This window comes from Pleurodeles waltl, chromosome 6 (assembly GCF_031143425.1).
Source record: "Pleurodeles waltl isolate 20211129_DDA chromosome 6, aPleWal1.hap1.20221129, whole genome shotgun sequence".
NCBI classification, from domain to species: Eukaryota; Metazoa; Chordata; class Amphibia; order Caudata; family Salamandridae; genus Pleurodeles; species Pleurodeles waltl.
This window is the reverse complement of record NC_090445.1, coordinates 1178005894-1178029543: the sequence shown is the minus strand read 5'-3', so window position 1 is coordinate 1178029543 and position 23650 is coordinate 1178005894.

Genomic DNA, 23650 nt, shown 5'->3' with positions numbered 1-23650 from the left:
ATTGGTTGTGCAGTGGTGGGATAAGTGCTTTGAGACTACTTACCACTCTTGTCATTGTACTTTTCATAAGAGAAAAATATATAAAACAAGTTCAGTGTGTGTACACATAACTAAAAAGTTTTGCATTTCCTCTTTTCACTCTTTTCTAAGTGCTGAAAAGTACTTCTAAACTTTCAAAAAGTTCTAAAAAGTTTTTTTCTGTCTTTCTAAAAGTTCTAAAAACTTTTTCTCACTTTTTCTGTCACTTAAACTCTTTCTAAAAATGTCTGGCACAGGTCAAAATGTTGATCTGTCCAAACTTGCATATGACCACCTTAGCTGGAAAGGAGCAAGGAGTCTCTGTATAGAAAGAGGTTTGAGTGTAGGGAAGAATCCTTCCTTGGAATTATTGCTTAACATGCTTAGAGAACAAGATAAGGCCAAAAGGGCCCCATCTGTTGAAAAAATAGCTAATGGTTCCCAATCTGATCCAGGGACACCCCTAGGAAAAGATTCAGGAAAGAAACTTCAGAGCCTGCCCATTACTAGACAGTCTAGCATAGTTGGTACTGATGTAGAGTGACACCATACAGATAGTGTTGTCTCACATCATAGCAAGAACATTCATTCTCACCACAGTAGAAGTGATGTTTCGGTTAACCAAGCTGTTAGGGTGCCTTCTGTAAGGGACAGGTCTCCTCTGTCCATTCTCACCATACTTCTGTTTCAAGGCATGTCCCTCCCACCCACCCTGATGACAGATTGTCAGAAAGGGAGCTCAATAGATTGAGAGTGGAACAAACCAGACTAAAGCTCAAGAAGCAACAGCTGGATTTGGATAGACAGACCTTAGAAGTAGAGAAGGAGAGACAGAAGTTGGGTTTAGAAACCCATGGTGGCAGCAGCAGTATTCCCCATAGTCATCCTGCAAAAGAGCATGATTCCAGGAATCTGCACAAGATAGTTCCCCCTTATAAGGAGGGGGATGACATTAACAAGTGGTTTGCTGCACTTGAGAGGTCCTGTGCTGTACAGGATGTCCCTCAAAGGCAGTGGGCTACTATCCTATGGCTATCATTTAGTGGAAAAGGTAGGGATAGGCTCCTTACTGTGAAAGAAAGTGAAGCCAATGATTACAAAGTTCTTACGAATGCACTCCTGGATGGTTATGGCTTAACCACTGAACAATACAGGATACAGTTCAGAGAGACCAAAAAGGAGTCTTCACAAGACTGGGTTGATTTCATTGACCATACTGTGAAGGCCTTGGAGGGGTGGTTACATGGCAGTAAAGTTACTGATTATGACAGCCTCTATAACTTGATCCTGAGAGAGCATATTCTTAATAATTGTGTGTCTGATTTGTTGCACCAGTACTTGGTGGACTCTGATCTGACCTCTCCCCAAGAATTGGGAAAGAAAGCAGACAAATGGGTCAGAACAAGGGTGAACAGAAAAGTTCATACAGGGGGTGACAAAGATGGCAACAACAAGAAGGATGGTAAGTCTTCTGACAAGGGTGGGGACAAATCTAAAAATGAGTCTTCATCAGGCCCACAAAAACACTCTGGTGGGGGGGGTGGGCCCAAATCCTCTTCTAATCAAAACAAAGAAAAGAAACCATGGTGCTATTTATGTAAAATAAAAGGCCATTGGACAACAGATCCCAGTTGTCCAAAGAAAAGCACCAAGCCTCCTACCACTACAACCCCTACTGCTACACCTAGTGTCCCTACTAATAGCAGTGGTGGTGGGAGCAAACCTACTAATAGCCAATCCAAGGGAGTAGCTGGGCTCACTATTGGTAACTTAGTTGGGGTTGGTCTTGTTAGGGAGACCACAGAGGCTGTGTTAGTCTCTGAGGGGGCTATTGATTTAGCCACATTAGTTGCTTGTCCCCTTAATATAGATAAGTACAAGCAGCTACCCCTAATAAATGGTGTTGAGGTTCAGGCCTACAGGGACACTGGTGCCACTGTTACTATGGTAATAGAGAAACTGGTCCACCCTGAACAACACCTACTTGGTCACCAGTACCAAGTAACCGATGCTCAAAACAACACACTTAGCCACCCCATGGCTGTTGTAAATCTCAACTGGAGGGGGGTTACTGGTCCAAAGAAAGTTGTGGTAGCCTCAGATTTACCTGTAGACTGTCTACTAGGAAATGATTTGGAGACATCAGCTTGGTCAGATGTGGAGTTGGAGGCCCATGCAGTAATGCTGGGCATCCCAGGGCATATTTTTGCTTTAACCAGGGCTCAGGCCAAAAAGCAAAAAGGACAGGGAAACTTGGATCCTGGAACAATGGACCAAGTGCTCCCTAAAGCTAGGGCTAGTAGAAGTAAAGCACTTCCTACTATCCCTCACTCTACAGTGGATTCAAATTCTGAGGAAGAATAATTTCCACCCTGTGCAGAACCTACACCAGAGGAGCTGGAAGCAGACACTGCTGAGCTTTTGGGTGAAGGGGGACCTGCCAGGGAGGAGCTGAGTGTGGCACAGCAAACCTGTCCCACACTAGAGGGTCTAAGACAGCAAGCTGTCAAACAAGCTAATGGGGATGTCAGTGACTCTCACAGAGTTTACTGGGAGGACAACCTCTTGTACACTGAAACAAGGGATCCTAAACCTGGAACTGCCAGGAGGTTAGTGATTCCTCAGGAGTACAGAAAGTTCCTCCTAACTCTAGCCCACGACATTCCCCTAGCTGGACATTTGGGACAAATGAAAACTTGGGACAGATTTGTTCCCTTGTTTCATTGGCCTAGAATGTCTGAGGACACAAAGGAATTTTGTAAGTCCTGTGAAACCTGTCAAGCCAGTGGCAAGACAGGTGGCACTCCAAAGGCACCCCTTATTCCACTGCCTGTGGTTGGGGTTCCCTTTGAAAGGGTAGGGGTTGACATAGTTGGCCCCCTTGACCCTCCTACTGCTTCAGGCAATAGGTTTATCTTGGTGGTAGTGGACCATGCCACCAGATATCCTGAAGCAATTCCTCTAAGGACCACTACAGCACCTGCAGTGGCAAAGGCCCTCCTGTAAATATTTTCCAGGGTGGGCTTCCCAAAAGAGGTGGTATCAGACAGGGGAAGCAATTTCATGTCTGCTTACTTAAAGGCCATGTGGAAGGAGTGTAGTGTGACTTACAAGTTCACTACACCCTATCATCCACAAACAAATGGACTGGTGGAGAGATTTAACAAAACTCTCAAAGGCATGATTATGGGACTCCCTGAAAAACTCCGCACGAGATGGGATATCCTTTTACCATGCCTCCTTTTTGCCTACAGGGAGGTACCCCAGAAAGGAGTGGGCTTCAGCCCCTTTGAACTCCTCTTTGGACACCCTGTTAGGGGTCCACTAACACTTGTCAAGGAGGGTTGGGAACAACCTTTAAAAGCTCCAAAGCAAGATATTGTGGATTATGTACTTGGCCTCAGATCAAGGATGGCTGAGTACATGAAAAAGGCCAGTAAAAACCTTCAGGCCAGCCAAGAGCTCCAAAAGCAATGGCATGACCAGAAGGCTGTTTTGGTTCAGTACAAACCAGGGCAGAAAGTGTGGGTCTTGGAGCCTGTGGCCCCAAGAGCACTCCAAGATAAATGGAGTGGACCCCACACAATTGTTGAGAAAAAGGGTGAAGTCACCTACTTAGTTGACTTAGGTACTGCCAGGAGTCCCCTTAGGGTGCTCCATGTCAATCGCCTAAAACCCTACTATAACAGGGCTGATCTCACCCTGCTCATGGCAACTGATGAGGGACAGGAAGAAGACAGTGATCCTCTACCTGATCTCTTCTCTTCCACAGAACAAGATGCTCTAGTGGAAGGTGTAGTTTTGGCTGATTGTCTTACTGCTGAGCAGAAAGACCATTGCATAAATCTCCTGGGTCAGTTTTCTGAACTCTTCTCTACTGTGCCAGGTACCACTTCTTGGTGTGAGCACACTATAGATACTGGAGACAGCTTGCCTGTCAAAAGTAAGATCTATAGACAGCCTGACCATGTCAGTGACTTGTAGGAGGCTGGACTGGCTTGTAGTGAGTACCAAGGGGTACTTGCACCTTGCACCAGGCCCAGTTATCCCTTATTAGTGTATAGGGTGTCTAGCAGCTTAGGCTGGTAGATAATGGTAGCTTAGCAGAGCAGCTGAGGCTGAACTAGGAGACGTGTGAAGCTACTACAGTACCATATGCACAATATCATAAGAAAACACAATACACAGTTATACTAAAAATAAAAGTACTTTATTTTTATGACAATATGCCAAAGTATCTTAGAGTGTACCCTCAGTGAGAGGATAGGAAATATACACAAGATATATATACACAATACCAAAAATATGCAGTATAGTCTTAGAAAACAGTGCAAACAATGTATAGTTACAATAGGATGCAATGGGGACACATAGGGATAGGGGCAACACAAACCATATACTCCAAAAGTGGAATGCGAACCACGAATGGACCCCAAACCTATGTGACCTTGTAGAGGGTCGCTGGGACTATTAGAAAATAGTGAGAATTAGAAAAATAACCCTCCCCAAGACCCTGAAAAGTGAGTGCAAAGTGCACTAAAGTTCCCCTCAGGACAAAGAAGTCGTGTTAGAGGAATAATGCAGGAAAGACACCAACCAACAATGCAACAACAATGGATTTCCAATCTAGGGTACCTGTGGAACAAGGGGACCAAGTCCAAAAGTCACAAGCAAGTCGGAGATGGGCATATGCTCAGGAAATGCCAGCTGTGGGTGCAAAGAAGCTTCTACTGGACAGAAGAAGCTGAGGTTTCTGCAAGAAGGAAAAAGGCTAGAGACTTCCCCTTCGGTGGACGGATCCCTCTTGCCGTGGAGAGTTGTGCAGAAGTCTTTTCCCGCCGAAAAAACGCCAACAACCTTGCTAGCTGCAAATCGTGTGGTTAGCGTTTTTGGATGCTGCTGTGGCCCAGGAGGGACCAGGAGGTCGCAAATTGGACCAGGAGGTAGAGGGGACGTCGAGCAAGACAAGGAGCCCTCTCAGCAGCAGGTAGCACCCGGATAAGTGCCAGAAACAGGCACTACGAGGATGCGTGAAACGGTGCTCACCCGAAGTTACACAAAGGAGTCCCACGTCGCCGGAGACCAACTTAGAAAGTCGTGCAATGCAGGTTAGAGTGCCGTGGACCCAGGCTTGGCTGTGCACAAAGGATTTCCGCCGGAAGTGCACAGGGGCCGGAGTAGCTGCAAAAGTCACGGTTCCCAGCAATGCAGTCTAGCGAGGTGAGGCAAGGACTTACCTCCACCAAACTTGGACTGAAGTGTCACTGGACTGTGGGGGTCACTTGGACAGAGTTGCTGGATTCGAGGCACCTCGCTCGTCGGGCTGAGAGGAGACCCAAGGGACCGGTAATGCAGCTTTTTGGTGCCTGCGGTTGCAGGAGGAAGATTCCGTCGACCCACGGGAGATTTCTTCGGAGCTTCTAGTGCAGAGAGGAGGCAGACTACACCCACAGCATGCACCACCAGGAAAACAGTCGAGAAGGCGGCAGGATCAGCGTTACAGAGTTGCAGTAGTCGTCTTTGCTACTATGTTGCAGTTTTGCAGGCTTCAAGCGCGGTCAGCAGTTGATTCCTTGGCAGAAGGTGAAGAGAGAGGTGCAGAGGAACTCGGCTGAGCTCTTGCATTCGTTATCTAAAGTTTCCCCAGAGACAGAGACCCTAAATAGCCAGAAAAGAGGGTTTGGCTACCTAGGAGAGAGGATAGGCTAGCAACACCTGAAGGAGCCTATCAGAAGGAGTCTCTGACGTCACCTGGTGGCACTGGCCACTCAGAGCAGTCCAGTGTGCCAGCAGCACCTCTGTTTCCAAGATGGCAGAGGTCTGGAGCACACTGGAGGAGCTCTGGACACCTCCCAGGGAAGGTGCAGGTCAGGGGAGTGGTCACTCCCCTTTCCTTTGTCCGGTTTCGCGCCAGAGCAGGGCTAAGGGGTCCCCTGAACCGGTGTAGACTGGCTTATGCAGAATTGGGCACATCTGTGCCCAAGAAAGCATTTCCAGAGGCTGGGGGAGGCTACTCCTCCCCTGCCTTCACACCATTTTCCAAAGGGAGAGGGTGTAACACCCTCTCTCAGAGGAAGTCCTTTGTTCTGCCATCCTGGGCCAGGCCTGGCTGGACCCCAGGAGGGCAGATGCCTGTCTGAGGGGTTGGCAGCAGCAGCAGCTGCAGTGAAACCCCAGGAAGGGCAGTTTGGCAGTACCAGGATCTGTGCTACAGACCACTGGGATCATGGGATTGTGCCAACTATGCCAGGATGGTATAGAGGGGGCAATTCCATGATCATAGACATGTTACATGGCCATATTCGGAGTTACCATTGTGAAGCTACATATAGGTAGTGACCTATATGTAGTGCACGCGTGTAATGGTGTCCCCGCACTCACAAAGTCCGGGGAATTGGCCCTGAACAATGTGGGGGCACCTTGGCTAGTGCCAGGGTGCCCTCATACTAAGTAACTTTGCACCTAACCTTTACCAGGTAAAGGTTAGACATATAGGTGACTTATAAGTTACTTAAGTGCAGTGTAAAATGGCTGTGAAATAACGTGGACGTTATTTCACTCAGGCTGCAGTGGCAGGCCTGTGTAAGAATTGTCAGAGCTCCATATGGGTGGCAAAAGAAATGCTGCAGCCCATAGGGATCTCCTGGAACCCCAATACCCTAGGTACCTCAGTACCATATACTAGGGAATTATAAGGGTGTTCCAGTAAGCCAATGTAAATTGGTAAAAATGGTCACTAGCCTGTTAGTGACAATTTGAAAGAAATGAGAGAGCATAACCACTGAGGTTCTGGTTAGCAGAGCCTCAGTGAGACAGTTAGGCACCACACAGGGAACACATACATATAGGCCACAACCTTATGAGCACTGGGGTCCTGACTAGCAGGGTCCCAGTGACACATAACAAACATACTGAAAACATAGGGTTTTCACTATGAGCACTGGGCCCTGGCTAGAAGGATCCCAGTGAGACAGTGAAAACACCCTGACATACACTCACAAACAGGCCAAAAGTGGGGGTAACAAGGCTAGAAAGAGGCTACTTTCTCACAGGACTGCATAAAGCAAGAGGTGCAGAAAATGTTAGAACTGGGAGTGGTTGAGCACTCTGAAAGTCCATGGGCCTCTCCTGTGGTACTTGTACCAAAACCTCATTCCAAGGATGGAAAGAAGGAAATGCGGTTTTGTGTAGACTACAGAGGTTTCAACCAGGTAACCAAAACTGATGCTCACCCTATACCCAGGGCAGATGAGCTCATAGATACACTGGCATCTGCCAAGTATCTAAGCACTTTTGATTTGACTGCAGGGTATTGGCAGATCAAATTATCAGAAGATGCTAAACCTGAAACTGCATTTTCAACCATTGGAGGCCATTACCAATTTACAGTAATGCCTTTTGGATTGAAAAATGCACCTGCCACTTTTCAGAGGTTGGTGAACACAGTCCTACAAGGGCTGGAAGCTTTCAGTACAGCATATTTGGACGACATAGCTGTCTTTAGCTCCAGCTGGGATGATCACCTGGTCCACCTATGAAAAGTTTCAGAGGCCCTGCAAAAGGCAGGCCTCACTATCAAGGCTTCAAAGTGCCAGATAGGGCAGGGGAAGGTGGTTTATCTGGGACACCTTGTTGGTGGGGAACAGATTGCACCACTTCAGGGGAAAATCCAAACTATTATAGATTGGGTACCCCCTACTACTCAGACTCAGGTGAGAGCCTTCCTAGGCCTCACTGGGTATTACAGGAGGTTCATTAAGAACTATGGCTCCATTGCAGCCCCTCTTAATGACCTCACATCCAAGAAAATGCCTAAAAAGGTATTATGGACAGCAAACTGTCAGAAAGCTTTTGAGGAGCTGAAGCAGGCCATGTGCTCTGCACCTGTCCTGAAAAGCCCTTGTTACTCTAAAAAATTCTATGTCCAAACTGATGCATCTGAATTAGGAGAAGGGGCAGTCCTATCACAACTTAATTCTGAGGGCCAGGATCAACCTGTTGCTTTTATTAGTAGAAGGTTGACCCCTAGAGAAAAGCGTTGGTCTGCCATTGAGAGGGAGGCCTTTGCTGTGGTCTGGGCACTGAAGAAGTTGAGGCCATACTTGTTTGGCACTCACTTCATTGTTCAGACAGACCACAAACCTCTACTTTGGCTAAAACAAATGAAAGGTGAAAATCCTAAATTGTTGAGGTGGTCCATATCCCTACAGGGAATGGACTATACAGTGGAACATAGACCTGGGAGTAGCCACTCCAATGCAGATGGACTCTCCAGATATTTCCACCTAGACAATGAAGACCCATTAGGGAATGACTAGTCTTATTGTCCTTCGTTTGGGGGGGGGTTGTGTAGGAAAGTACCATCTTGCCTGGCATGTTACCCCCATTTTTCACTGTATATATGTTGTTTTAGTTGTATGTGTCACTGGGACCCTGCCAGCCAGGGCCCCAGTGCTCATAAGTGTGCCTGAATAAGTTACCTGTGTAGTGACTAACTGTCTCACTGAGGCTCTGCTATCCAGAACCTCAGTGGTTATGCTCTCTCATTTCTTTCAAATTGTCACTAACAGGCTAGTGACCAATTTTACCAATTTACATTGGCTTACTGGAACACCCTTATAATTCCCTAGTATATGGTACTGAGGTACCCAGGGTATTGGGGTTCCAGGAGATCCCTATGGGCTGCAGCATTTCTTTTGCCACCCATAGGGAGCTCTGACAATTCTTACACAGGCCTGCCACTGCAGCCTGAGTGAAATAACGTCCACGTTATTTCACAGCCATTTTACACTGCACTTAAGTAACTCATAAGTCACCTATATGTCTAACCTTTACCTGGTAAAGGTTAGGTGCAAAGTTACTTAGTGTGAGGGCACCCTGGCACTAGCCAAGGTGCCCCCACATTGTTCAGGGCCAATTCCCCGGACTTTGTGAGTGCGGGGACACCATTACACGCGTGCACTACATATAGGTCACTACCTATATGTAGCTTCACAATGGTAACTCCGAATATGGCCATGTAACATGTCTATGATCATGGAATTGCCCCCTCTATGCCATCCTGGCATAGTTGGCACAATCCCATGATCCCAGTGGTCTGTAGCACAGACCCTGGTACTGCCAAACTGCCTTTCCTGGGGTTTCACTGCAGCTGCTGCTGCTGCCAACCCCTCAGACAGGTTTCTGCCCTCCTGGGGTCCAGCCAGGCTTGGCCCAGGATGGCAGAACAAAGGACTTCCTCTGAGAGAGGGTGTTACACCCTCTCCCTTTGGAAAATGGTGTGAAGGCAGGGGAGGAGTAGCCTCCCCCAGCCTCTGGAAATGCTTTCATGGGCACACATGGTGCCCATTTCTGCATAAGCCAGTCTATACCGGTTCAGGGACCCCTTAGCCCTGCTCTGGCGCGAAACTGGACAAAGGAAAGGGGAGTGACCACTCCCCTGACCTGCACCTCCCCTGGGAGGTGTCCAGAGCTCCTCCAGTGTGCTCCAGACCTCTGCCATCTTGGAAACAGAGGTGCTGCTGGCACACTGGACTGCTCTGAGTGGCCAGTGCCACCAGGTGACGTCAGAGACTCCTTCTGATAGGCTCCTTCCGTTGTTGCTAGCCTATCCTCTCTCCTAGGTAGCCAAACCCTCTTTTCTGGCTATTTAGGGTCTCTGTCTCTGGGGATTCCTTAGATAACGAATGCAAGAGCTCATCCGAGTTCCTCTGCATCTCTCTCTTCACCTTCTGCCAAGGAATCGACTGCTGACCGCGCTGGAAGCCTGCAAAACTGCAACATAGTAGCAAAGACGAATACTGTAACTCTGTAACGCTGATCCTGCCGCCTTCTCGACTGTTTTCCTGGTGGTGCATGCTGTGGGGGTAGTCTGCCTCCTCTCTGCACTAGAAGCTCCGAAGAAATCTCCCGTGGGTCGACGGAATCGTCCCCCTGCACCCGCAGGCACCAAAGAACCGCATCACCGGTCCCCTGGGTCTCCTCTCAGCACGACGAGCGAGGTCCCTTGAATCCAGCAACTCTGTCCAAGTGACTCCCACAGTCCAGTGACTCTTCAGTCCAAGTTTGGTGGAGGTAAGTCCTTGCCTCCCCACGCCAGACTGCATTGCTGGGAACCGCGACTTTTGCAGCTACTCCGGCCTCCGTGCACTTCCGGTGGAAATCCTTTGTGCACAGTCCAGCCTGGGTCCACAGCACTCTAACGTGCATTGCACGACCTCCTTAGTTGTTCTCTGGCGACGTGGGACTCCTTTGTGCGACTTCGGGTGAGCACCATTTCACGCATCCTTGTAGTGCCTATTTCTGGCACTTCTGCGGGTGCTGCCTGCTGCTGAGAGAGCTTCTTGTCTTGCTCGACGCCGCCTCTGTCCCCTGATGCAATTGGCGACATCCTGGTCCCTCTTGGGCCACAGCAGCATCCAAAAACCCTTACCACACGATTTGCAGCTAGCAAGGCTTGTTGGCGGTATTTCGGCGGGAAATCACTTCTGCACGACTCTCCACGGCGTGAGAGATCCGTCTTCCAAAGGGGAAGTCTCTAGCCCTTGTCGTCACTGCAGAAACCTAAGTTTCTCCTGTCCAGTAGCAGCTTCTTTGCACCCACAGCTGGCATTTCCTGGGCATCTGCCCATCTCCGACTTGCTTGTGACTTTTGGACTTGGTCCCCTTGTTCCACACGTACCTTCGACTGGAAATCCATTGTTGTTGCATTGTTGGTTTGTGTCTTTCCTGCAGAATTCCCCTATCACGACTTCTATGTCCTTTGGGGAACTTTAGTGCACTTTGCACTCACTTTTCAGGGTCTTGGGGTGGGCTATTTTTCTAACCCTTACTATTTTCTAATAGTCCCAGCGACCCTCTACAAGGTCACATAGGTTTGGGGTCCATTCGTGGTTCGCATTCCACTTTTGGAGTGTATGGTTTGTGTTGCACCTATCCCTATGTGTCCCCATTGCATCCTATTGTAACTATACATTGTTTGCACTGTTTTCTAATACTATTACTGCATATTTTGGTATTGTGTACATATATCTTGTGTATATTTGCTATCCTCATACTGAGGGTATACTCTGAGATACTTTGGCATATTGTCATAAAAATAAAGTACCTTTATTTTTAGCATATCTTTGTATTGTGTTTTCTTATGATATTGTGCATATGACACTAAGTGGTACTGTAGGAGCTTCACTCGTCTCCTAGTTCAGCCTAAGCTGCTCTGCTAAGCTACCATTATCTATCAGCCTATGGTGCTAGACACCCTATACACTAATAAGGGATAACTGGGCTTGGTGCAAGGGGCAAGTACCCCTTGGTACTCACTTCAAGCCAGTCCAGCCTCCTACACATATACAATAACACAACAATAAGAAATGATGCTCCAAAATCCTGGCATGTTGCTGACAGCAGTAGAGTATTCTGAAGGAGATGACATGGAAATACTCATGTCAAACTGGAAATATATCAACAATTCACACTTCACCATGTATAAATTGTCCTAATGGAGTCATGGAGGTAGTTCTAATGTTGCTGAGATAACTACATATTTGGCATAGAAATGTATACTGTAAACAAAATGTGCAAATCGTCAGGGAGATATATCTCTAAAATCCACAACACAATGAATCAGCTAGCCCCAGGGAAATCTAGACTACTACTTGGCACCCCTTACTATGACATAGTCTGATTGCATCAGTAGATTCCATTAATCCTGTGTATGTTGTAGAGGACCAGGGATTTGCAAGTACTTGTAGATGGACCTTTACATGATGCCCAATGGGAAGCTTCACCACTGTCTCCATTTTGGTCCTGCAAACCCAGATGTCCGTGAATGAATGGTTGTACGCAACCACATGTGATTCCAACAGTCACTCCATGATGCATGCCAACAGTCAGGTAACAAATCTTCCCCATTTCACATGTGCAGTGCACTTTGCCACATGATGTCACATCAATGTCATGAAAATGGACATTGTGTGTAAAAACTCTAGTCTTACCTGTCATGTCCATCATTGCTACTGCAGCCAAATGACCTGCAATGAAGGGTGAGGGTATGTGTGAGCAAACAATCAATCGTGACACACTCCTGCCTGCGGCACCACATGAAATGTAGCCCCATTGCGTATGTCCAATTCCAAAGACAGGTTGGCGTGCAAATATATGTGAGGGAATACAGAAATAATCCCCTGAACACAGGTAAATGATGATTGTAACAGCAGTGTACACATTTTATCAAAAGTGAACGGGACACATGCTAACATGTTGACACAAGGAATTGTGGCAACAGTGATAGGCCATAAATCATGTGAATGGACATTCCCCACTTACCAAAGGAATGTTTTGATCTGTAGCTACACCCAAAGAACAATGTATGGTCTATCACATGTATGATGGCCACCTTCACATGACAGACAGTAGTGAGGTACCAGCACTCATCACACACTGAAAACAAGTGGCCTCTGGGGAGCAGACGCTAATTTACTCACTTGGCCAGACACATGGTTGAGGACAGTGATCCACCACTTCTTTTTCTTTGGGCTATAACATTCAGGAGTAGTGGTCTGTTCCGTATAATTTAGACCCACTACAACAACAAACCTTACTTGATTCATCACTGTAAAAAGCCTTGTGTTGTCCCTGGAGAGCAATTGTTTTGTACTCAGTTGTGTCCCAGGAACCTGGGCTAATTGTAGGAGGCTGGCCTAGCATATAGTGGGTACCTTCTGGTACTTACACCCTGTGCCAGGTCCAGTTATCCCTTATTAGTAGAATAGAGGTGTTTCTGGCAGCTTAGGCTGATAGAAGGTAGCTATGGCAAAGCAGCTTAGGCCGAAGTAGGAGACATGCAAAGCTCCTACTATACCACTTATATCATATAGCACAATATCATAAGAAAACACAATACTCAGAGTCACTAAAAATAAAGGTACTTTATTTTAGTGACAATATGCCAAAAGTATCTCAGAGAATACCCTCACTTAGGAGGTAAGTAATATACACAAGTTATATGCACACAAACCCAAAACAGGTAAGTAACAGTTAGAAAAGTAGTGCAAACATATGTAGAATCACAATAGGATGCAATAGGTAGACATAGGTCTAGGGGCAACACAAACCATATACTCCAAAAGTGGAATGCGAATCACAAATGGACCCCAGACCTATGGGAGATTGTAGAGGGTCGCTGGGACTTTGAGAAAACAGTAAGGGTGTCCACAATACCCCACCCCAAGACCCTAGAAAGTAGGAGTAAAGTTACCCTACTACCCCAGAAAGACACAATAGTCGTGATAGGGGGATTCTGCAAGAACCACAAGCACCAGCAAAACACTGAAGACGGATTCCTCGACCTGAGGACCTGAAAAGGAAGGGCACCAAGGCCAAGAGTCGCAATAGTTTCCAGGGGGGCAGGAGCCCAGGAAACCCCGGATGAAGGTGTAAAAGGGCTGCCTCCGGGTGGAAGAAGCCAAAGATTCTGAAACAACTAAAAGGGCTAGGAACTTCTCCTTTGGACCGGAAGATGTCCCATGGCGTGCTGGATGTTTCAGAAGTGTTTCCACGCAGAAATACCGCAAAAAAGCTTTGCTAGCTGCAAGGGTCGCAGTAGAGATTTTTGGGTGCTGCTGGGGACCAGGAACGACCAGGATGTCGCCCCTTGGAGGAGGAGACAGAGGGGGTGCCCAACAACTCAGAGAGCCCCGGCAGAAGCAGGTAGCACCATCAGATGTACCGGAGCAGGCACTTGGAAGTTTTGTGAACTCAGAGTCACAAAAGGAGGGTCCCACGACATTGGACTCCAACTCAGCGGGTTGAGTACTGCAGGACGGAGTGCTGGGGACCCAGGCTAGGCTGTGCACAAAGCAATCCTTGGAGAAGTGCACAGAAGCCACAGCAGCTGCAAATCACGCAGTACACAGGTTTGCTGTCTGGCGTGGGGAGGCAAGGACTTACCTCCACCAAATTTGGACAGAGGGGCCACTGGACTGTTGGAGACACTTGCACCCAGCTCCTGTGTTCCAGGTACAAGGCTCGTCAGGATGAGAGGGGACCCAGAGGACCGGTGATGCAGTCTTTTGGTGCCTGCGTTAGCAGGGGGAAGATTCCGTCGACCCACTGGAGATTTCTTCTTGGCTTCCAGTGCAGGGTAAAGTCAGACAGCCCTCAGAGCATGCGCCACCAGGAAACAGTTGAGAAAGCCTGCAGGATGAGGTGCTACAATGTTGCTGGTAGTCGTCTTGCTACTTTGTTGCGGTTTTGGAGGCGTCCTGGAGCAGTCAGCGGTCGATCCTTGGCAGAAATCGAAGATGGAAGTGCAGGGGAACTCTGGTGAGCTCTTGCATTCGTTATCTGAGGAATAGCCCAGAGGAGAGACCCTAAATAGCCAGAAAAGGAGGATTAGCTACCAAGAAAGGAGGTATGGCTACCAAGAGAGGTAATAACCTATCAGAAGGGGTCTCTGACGTCACCTGTTGGCACTGGCCACTCAGAGAAGTCCAGTGTGCCCCCAACACCTCTGAATCCAAGATGGCAGAGGTCTCGGACACACTGGAGGAGCTCAGGGCACCTCCCCTGGGAGGTACTGGTCAGGGGAGTGGTCACTCCCCTTTCCTTTGTCCAGTTTCATGCCAGAGCAGGTCTGGGGGATCCCTGAACTGGTGTAGACTGGTTTATGCAGAGATGGGCACCATCTGTGCACATCAAAGCATTTCCAGAGGCTGGGGGAGGCTACTACTCCCCAGCCCTTCACACCTATTTCCAAAAGGAGAGGGCGTAACACCCTCTCTCAGAGGAAATCCTTTGTTCTGCCTTCCTGGGCTGGGGCTGCCCAGACCCCAGGAGGGCAGAATCCTGTCTGAGAGATTGGCAGCAGCAGCAGCTGCAGTGGAAACCCCGGAAAGGCAGTTGGAAGTACCCAGGTTCTGTGCTAGAGACTCATGGGCTAGAGGGTGCCCATCTCTGAATAAGCCAGTCTGTACCTGTAGGAGGCTGGCCTGGCCTGAAGTGGGTACCAAGGGGTACTTACACTCTGTACCAGGTCCAGTTATCCCTTATTAGTGTAGAAGAGGTGTTTCTAGCAGATTAGGCTGATAGAATGTAGCTATAGCAGAGCAGCTTAGGCTGATCTAGGAGACATGCAAAGCTCCTACTATACGACTGGTGTCACATGCACAATATCATAAGAAAACACAATACACAGATATACTAAAAATAAAGGTACTTTATTTTTATGACCATATGCCAAATGTATCTCAGTGAGTACCCTCAGTGTGAGGATGCCAAATATACACAAGATATATGTACATAATACCAAAAATATGCAGTAATAGCAAAAGGAAGTAATGCAAGAAATATAAAGTTACAGTAGATTGCACTAGGAGCACATAGGTATAGGGGCAACACAAATCATATACTCCAAAAGTGGAATGCGAACCACAAATGGACCCCAAACCTATGTGAGCTTGTAGAGGGTCGCTGGGACTGTAAGAAAACAGTGAGGGTTAGAAAAATAGCCCACCCCAAGATCCTGAAATGTAGGTGTAAAGTGCACCTATAACCCCCAGAGAGCACAGAAGTCGTGATTGGGGGTTTCTGCAAGGAAGACCAACACCAGAAAAGCAACAACAGTGGATTTCCGGACCTGAGTACCTGTGAAACAAGTGGACCAAGAGCAAGAGTCGTGACAATGTCGAGAGTGGGCAGATACCCAGGAAATGCCAGCTGAGGGTGCAAAGAAGCTGCCACCGGGTGGAAGAAGCTTGTGTTTCTGCAAGAACGAAGAGGACTAGGAACTTCCCCTTTGGAGGATGGATGTCGCACGTCGTGAAGAAGCTTCCAGAGGTGTTCCCATGCAGAAAGACCGCAAACAAGCCTTGCTAGCTGCAAGGGTTGCGGTTAGGGTTTTTGGATGCTGCTGTGACCCAGGAAGGACCAGAATATCTCCACTTGGATGAGGAGACAGAGGGGGCGCCCAGCAAGTCAGGGAGCCCTCACAGAAGCAGCCAGCACCCGCAGAAGTACTGGATCAGGCACCTAGAAGAGGAGTGAACCGGAGTCCACCCGAAGTCAGAAAAGGGAGTCCCACAACGCCGGAGGACAACTCAGAAGGTTGTGCACTGCAGGTTAGAGTGTCAGGGACCCAGGCTTGGCTGTGCATGAAGGAAATCCTGGAAGAGTGCACAGGAGCCGGAGCAGCTGCAAATCACACGGTACTCAGCAATGCAGTCTAGCATGGGGAGGCAAGGACTTACCTCCACCAAACTTGGACTGAAGAGTCACTGGACTGTGGGAGTCACTTGGACAGAGTTGCTGAGTTCCAGGGACCACGCTCGTTGTGCTGAGAGGGGACCCAGAGGACCGGTGATGCAGTCTTTTATTGCCTGCGGTTGCAGGGGGAAGATTCCATCGACCCACGGGAGATTTCTTCAGAGCTCCTGGTGCTAGAAGGAGGCAGGCTACCCCCAGAGCATGCACCACCAGGAAACAGGCGAGAAAGCCAGCAGGATGAAGCGATACAAGGTTGCAGTAGTCGTCTTTGCTACTTTGTTGCGATTTGCAGGCGTCCTGAGCAGTCAGCGATCGATCCTTTGGCAGAAGGTGAAGAGAGAGATGCAGAGGAACTCTGATGAGCACTTCCATTCGTTATCTGAAGAATTCCCCAAAGCAGAGACCCTAAATAGCCAGAAAAGGAGGTTTGGCTACCTAGGAAGGAGGATAGGCTAGTAACACAGGTAAGAGCCTATCAGAAGGAGTCTCTGACGTCACCTGCTGGCCCTGGCCACTCAGAGCAGTCCACTGTGCCAGCACACCTCTGTTTCCAAGATGGCAGATGTCTGGGACACACTGGAGGAGCTCTGGGCACCTCCCCTGGGAGGTACTGGTCAGGGGAGTGGTCACTCCCCTTTCCTTTGTCCAGTTTCATGCCAGAGCAGGGCTGGGGGATCCCTGAACCGGTGTAGACTGGCTTATGCAGAGATGGGCACCATCTGTGCCCATCAAAGCATTTCCAGAGGCTGGGGGAGGCTACTCCTGCCCAGCCCTTCATACCTATTTCCAAAGGGAGAGGGTGTAACACCCACTCTCAGAGGAAATCCTTTGTTCTGCCTTCCTAGGAGGGCAGAATTCTGTCTGAGGGGTTGGCAGCAGCAGCTGCTGCAATGGAAACTCCGGAAAGGCAGTTTGGCAGTACCCGGGTTCTGTGCTAGAGACCCAGGGGATCATGGAATTGTCCCCCAAATACCAGAATGGTATTGTGGTGACAATTCCATGATCTTAGTCATGTTACATGGCCATGTTCGGAGTTACCATTGTGACGCTATACATAGGTAGTGACCTATGTATAGTGCACGCGTGTAATGGTGTCCCCGCACTCACAAAGTCTGGGGAATTTGCCCTGAACGATGTGGGGGCACCTTGGCTAGTGCCAGGTTACCCACACACTAAGTAACTTGGCACCCAACCTGCACCAAGTGAGGGTTAGACATATAGATGACTTATAAGTTACTTATGTGCAGTGAAAAAGGGCTGTGAAATAACGTGGACGTTATTTCACTCAGGCTGCAGTGGCAGGCCTGTGTAAGAATTGCCTGAGCTCCCTATAGGTGGCAAAAGAAATGCTGCAGCCCATAGGGATCTCCTGGAACCCCAATACCCTGGGTACCTAAGTACCATATACAAGGGAAGTATATGGGTGTACCAGTGTGCCAATGAGAATCGGTCAATTTAGTCACTAGCCTGCAGTGACAAATTTAGAAAGCAGAGAGAGCATAAACACTGAGGTTCTGGTTAGCAGAGCCTCAGTGATACAGTTAGGCACCACACAGGGAACACATGTAGACCACAAATGTGTGAGAATTGGGGTCCTGGCTAGCAGGATCCCAGTGACACATAACAAACACACTGACAACATAGGGTTTTCACTATGAGCAATGGGCCCTGGCTAGCAGGATCCCAGTGAGACAGTGAAAACACCCTGACATATACTCATAAACAGGCCAAAAGTGGGGGTAACAAGGCTAGAAAGAGGCTACCTTCCTACAACGCCATTGCCAGAAAGCAGGTCCTTAGGGGGGTCATGCTGCAACGTGCGCCCGCCCACAGTGGGAGGACAGCCCAGACTGGAACTCCGCGATCTTCCAGGCCCAGAGTCTCAGGTCCTCCCACCTCTTGGAACAGTGGGCTCTCTGCCGGCTATGGACCCCCAGGGTCTGCACCTTCTGGGTGATGGCTCTCCAAATTTCCTTCCTCTAATGGGTGTTTACCTGTATGATGCAAGAGATAAATCAAGTGATTGCAAACACAAGTTTTTGCCTAAATGGTTGTGTCACACACGTTAGAAACACCAAGCATAAGATGGGCAATTTGTCAACATACCACAAGTGTGAAGCACACTTCCCAATAAGTGCAGGGACATTACTACACACTTTTGAATTAATCTGCACACTAACCCACTACCCTGCTGAAGGCCTACAATGACTAAGCAAGCCAACTGACATCAGGTAGCCCATGCTCCAGCAACATGTACTGTGATGTGAGCCACAATGAAACACCACACTCCAATGTGGTTTCTGAAGGGTAAACTCCTTTCCTTAGGTCTGACTGGACAAACACATTTACACTCTACAAAATTTACTCAATGCATATGGTCCCTACAGGCAACTACCATAGTACAGACTTCACCATACACTTGAGTGACAATGAAAGGGCTGGTTTGGTGGGTACGTAAAGTGCCTTCTATGTGCATTTATGAACATGTGGCCTATCAAATGCAGACTCATTCGGCATCATTAAACAAAGACGGTTTGGATATGCTAAATCTCCTGTTAAGGAACGCGACATAAGTGCAACAATGAGTCAATCACTTCATGATTGTAGCACCTGACATTGCTCACACACAATTAGTACAGATGTGACTTAGCAACCAGTCAGGCCTTCTCTTGTTGCAGTTTTGACATCAGCTGGGGTATAGTGCTGGGGAAGTACGAGTGTATTTGGACAAGTGACCACTGGGCTGGTGTTTGGAGTTACTGGAACCAGGCCTATTGTGCTTTGCAGTCAGATCACTCTTATTACTGAAACAGTGCCTCCTGGGAGTTGCAGTCCATTCACTCACTCTACTATACACACTTGACAAATTGGATCCTTCCAGGTGAGTACACTTCAATTGAGAGTTCACAAACAAGGGTATTTGGACAAGGGGCCACTGGGCTGGTGTTTCGAGTTACTGTAACAGTGTGTACGGAGAGTTGCAGTCAGGCCATTCTCTCTACTCTCCAACACTTGACAAATGTTTGGTATTGCATATCTGTATGCAGGCTGCATTTAGGTTTAAGCATAAGTTTTCATTTTGGGACATACCATGAAACCTAGAATGTGTTTTTGTTATTGTGAGATTTCCAGACAACATTCTGACATATGGCATGTGATGGGCCTTGGTAGCTGTGATATTGGATCCAGTTATACAGATTGACAGTGTTACAACTCAGATACTCTGGGTATTGAATTTTGTTGAGGTACATGAACAAGACAGTGGCAATAGCTAAGCTGTGAGCATGCATGACATTGTAGTTTTGTGGCATTATTTGTGTTGTGACTTGCCAGACTCCACTCCCCCAGTTATTCCTGCCAAGCCCTGAGGATGCAGGATGGCCAAGACCTTCTCCACCCAGGGAAAGAGTCTTAACAGGGCACTGTGAGGGCCACAGCCAGTCTTCTTGGCCTCCAGATGCTGCCTGGTGACCAGGGAAATGACCTTGTCCCTGATGTTGTTCCACCTCTTCCTAATGACCCCTTTTGTGCACAGGATGGTGTCTACAGCAATCACACTGTCGACTATCCTGTCCCACATTTTAATTTCCCTACTGAGAGGAGTGTGCTGGACTTAGGCTCCAAACAGCTGTGGCTCTACTCTAATGATCCACCATGACTCTCAACTCATCCTCTGAAAATCATGGGTTTTTGTCTTATCAATCAATCAATCAGTACATTTATAGAGCGCGCTACTCACCCGAGAGGGTCTCAAGGCGCTGGGGAGGGGGGGTGTTACTGCTGCTCGAAGAGCCATGTCTTGAGGAGTTTCCTGAAAGCGAGATGGTCCTGGGTAGTTCTTAGGTGTGCGGGGAGGGAGTTCCATGCTTTGGCTGCCAGGTAGGTGAATGATCTTCCTCCGGCGGTGGTTCTGTGGATCCGTGGGATGGTGGCGAGGGCGAGGCTGGCTGAGCAGAGCTGACGGGTGGGCGTGTAGAACGAGAGGTGGCTCTTGAGGTATTCGGGGCCCATGTCGTGGAGTGCTTTGTGTGCGTTGGTGAGGAGCCTGAAGGTGATATCTTGTTGATGGGGAGCCAGTACAGGTGTTTCAGGTGGGCGGATATGTGGCTGTGGCGAGGAATGTCGAGGATGAGGCGTGCAGAGGCGTTCTGTATGCATTGTAGTCGTTTCTGAAGCTTGGCGGAGGTTCATGCGTATAGGGTGTTTCCGTAGTCCAGTCGGCTTGTGACGAGGGCATGGGTAACCGTATTTCTGGTTTCGGTGGGGATCCATCGGAAGATCTTCCTGGGCATGCGTAGGGTGTTGAAGCATGATGACGAGACGGCGTTGACTTGCTTGGTCATCGTGAGGAGGGAGTCCAGGATGAACCCGAGGTTGCGTGCGTGATCCGAGGGGGTTGGTGCGGTGCCCAGCGCCGTGGGCCATCAGGAGTTGTCCCAGGCGGAAGGGGATTGTCCGAGGATGAGGACCTCCGTCTTGTTTGAGTTCAGTTTTAGGCGGCTTAGCTTCATCCATTCCGCGACGTCTTTCATTCCTTCCTGTAGGTTGGTTTTGGCGGTGGTTGGGTCTTTGGTGAGGGAGAGTATCAGCTGGGTGTCATCGGCGTAGGAGATGATGTTGATGATGTGTTTGCGTGCGATGGCGGTGAGGGGGCTCATGTAGATATTGAAGAGGGTTGGGCTGAGTGAGGATCCTTGGGGTATGCCGCAGATGATCTCGGTGGGTTCTGAGCGGAAGGGAGGGAGGTGGACTAACTGGGTTCTGTAGGAGAGGAACGAGATAACCGAGTCCAGGGCCTGTCCTAGGATTCCAGTGGTGCGGATGCGGGTTATTAGGGTGCGATGGCACACGGTATCGAAGGCTGCCGAGACGTCCAGGAGGATGAGGGCGGCTGTTTCTCCGTTGTCCATCAGGGTCCTGATGTCGTCGGTGACTGCGATGAGGGCGGTTTCTGTGCTGTGGTTGGCTCGAAATCCGGATTGGGATGGGTCGAGTGAGTTGTTAGCCTCGAGGAAAGCGGTCAGCTGCTTATTGACGGTCTTCTCGATGACCTTGGCTGGGAAGGGAAGAAGAGAGATGGGGCGGAAGTTCTTCAGGTCATTGGGGTCTGCCGTGGGTTTTTTCAGGAGGGCGTTGATTTCTGCATGTTTCCAGCTCTCGGGGAAGGTGGCTGATGCGAACGAGCTGTTGATGATGTTCCGGAGATGGGGTGCGATGATGGTGTCGGCTTTGTTGAAGATGTGATGGGGGTAAGGGTCCGAGGGGGAGCCGGAGTGGATGGTGTTCATCATGCTTCTGGTCTCTTTTGAGCTGATAGGGGTCCAGGAGCTGAGGGTAGTGGTGGGGGCTGCTGGTTCGGTGGTAGGAGGCGAGGTCTGGGGTCCGAAGCTGTCGTGTAGATCTGCGATCTTTCGGTGGAAGAATGTGGCTAGGGAGTTGCAGAGTTCTTGTGATGGTGTGATGTCGTTGGAGCTGGCGCTGGGGTTGGAGAGCTCTTTGACGATGTTGAAGAGTTCTTTGCTGTTGTGGGTGTTGTTGTCTAGTCGCTCTTTGAATGATGTCCTTTTGGTGGAGCGGATCAGCTGGTGGTGTTCACGGGTGGCGATCTTGAGGGCTTTCATGTTTTCTGTAGTTCGTTCGCTGCGCCAGGTTTTTTCGAGGGTTTCGGCAGGATTTCTTAGATTCTTTGAGGGCATCCATGAACCATGGGGTTTTCCTGATGTTGGTCCCGCCTGGTTTTTTTTTAAGTGGTGCGAGGTTGTCGGCACAGTTGGTGATCCATTGTGTGAGGCTGTGGGCTGCGTTGTTGACGTCAGTGATGTTGGATGGTGGGTTTTGGTTCAGTGTTGAGAGGAGCTGGTCTGTGGTGATTTTGCTCCAGCATCTGCGGGGTATTTGTGTGAGTGATGGTGGTGAGTGTAGGAGGCTGGCCTGGCTTGTAGTAGGTACCAAGGGGTACTTACACTCTGTACCAGGTCCAGTTATCCCTTATTAGTGTAGAAGAGGTGTTTCTACCAGCTTAGGCTGATAGAAGGTAGCTATAGCAGAGCAGCTTAGGCTGAACTAGGACACATGTAGAGCTCCTACTATACCACTGGTGTCATATGCACAATATCATAAGAAAACACAATACACAGATATACTAAAAATAAAGGTACTTTATTTTTATGACAATATGCCAAAAGTATCTCAGTGAGTACCCTCAGTATGAGTATGCCAAATATACACAAGATATATGTACACAATACCAAAAATATGCAGTAATAGCAAAAGGAAGTAATGCAAGCAGGTTAAAGTTACAATAGATTGCAATAGGAGCACATAGGTATAGGGGCAACACAAACCATTTACCCTTACTAACTCTAGCTTTAGGGAGTACTTGGTCCATTGTTCCAGGATCCAAGTCACCCTGTCCTTTTTGCTTTTTGGCCTGAGCCCTTGTCAAAGCAAAAATATGCCCAGGAATGCCCAGCATTGCTGTATGAGCCTCCAACTCCACTTCTTCCCAAGCTGATGTCTCTAAATCGTTCCCTAGTAGACAGTCTACAGGTAAATCTGAAGCAACCACAACTTTCTTTGGACCAGTAACCCCCCCCCCCAGTTGAGATTCACAACAGCCATGGGGTGGCTAAAAGTGTTGTTATGAGCGTCTGTCACTTGGTACTGGTGACCAAGTAGGTGTTGTTCAGGGTGTACCAGCTTCTCTATTACCATGGTAACTCTGGCACCTGTGTCCCTGAACCTCAACACCATTGATTAGGGGAAGTTGCTTGTACTTATCCATATTAAGGGGACAAGCAACACAGGTGGCCAAATCAATGGCACCTTCAGAGACTAACACAGATTCTGTGGTCTCCCTAACAAGACCAACCCCAAATAAATTACCAAAAGTGAGCCCAGCTACTCCCTTGGATTGGCTATTAGTAGGTTTGCTCCCACCACCACTGCTATTACTAGGGGCACTAGAGGTTGCAGTAGGGGTTGTTGTAGTGGGAGGCTTGGTGCTTTTCTTTGGACAACTGGCATCAGTTGTCCAATGGCCTTTTATTTTACATAAATAGCACCATGGTTTCTTTACTTGATTAGAAGAGGATTTGGACCCACCACCCCCACCAGAGTGTTTTTGTGGGCCTGATGACTCATTTTTAGATGTGTCCCCACCCTTGTCTGAAGACTTACCATCCTTCTTCTTGCCATCCTTGTCACCCCCTGTATGAACTTTTCTGTTCACTCTTGTTCTGACCCATTTGTCTGCCTTCTTTCCCAATTCTTGGGGAGAGATTAGATCTGAGTCCACTAGATAGTGGTGTAACAAATCAGACACACAGTTATTCAGAATATGCTCTCTCAAGATTAGATTGTGCAGGAGTTC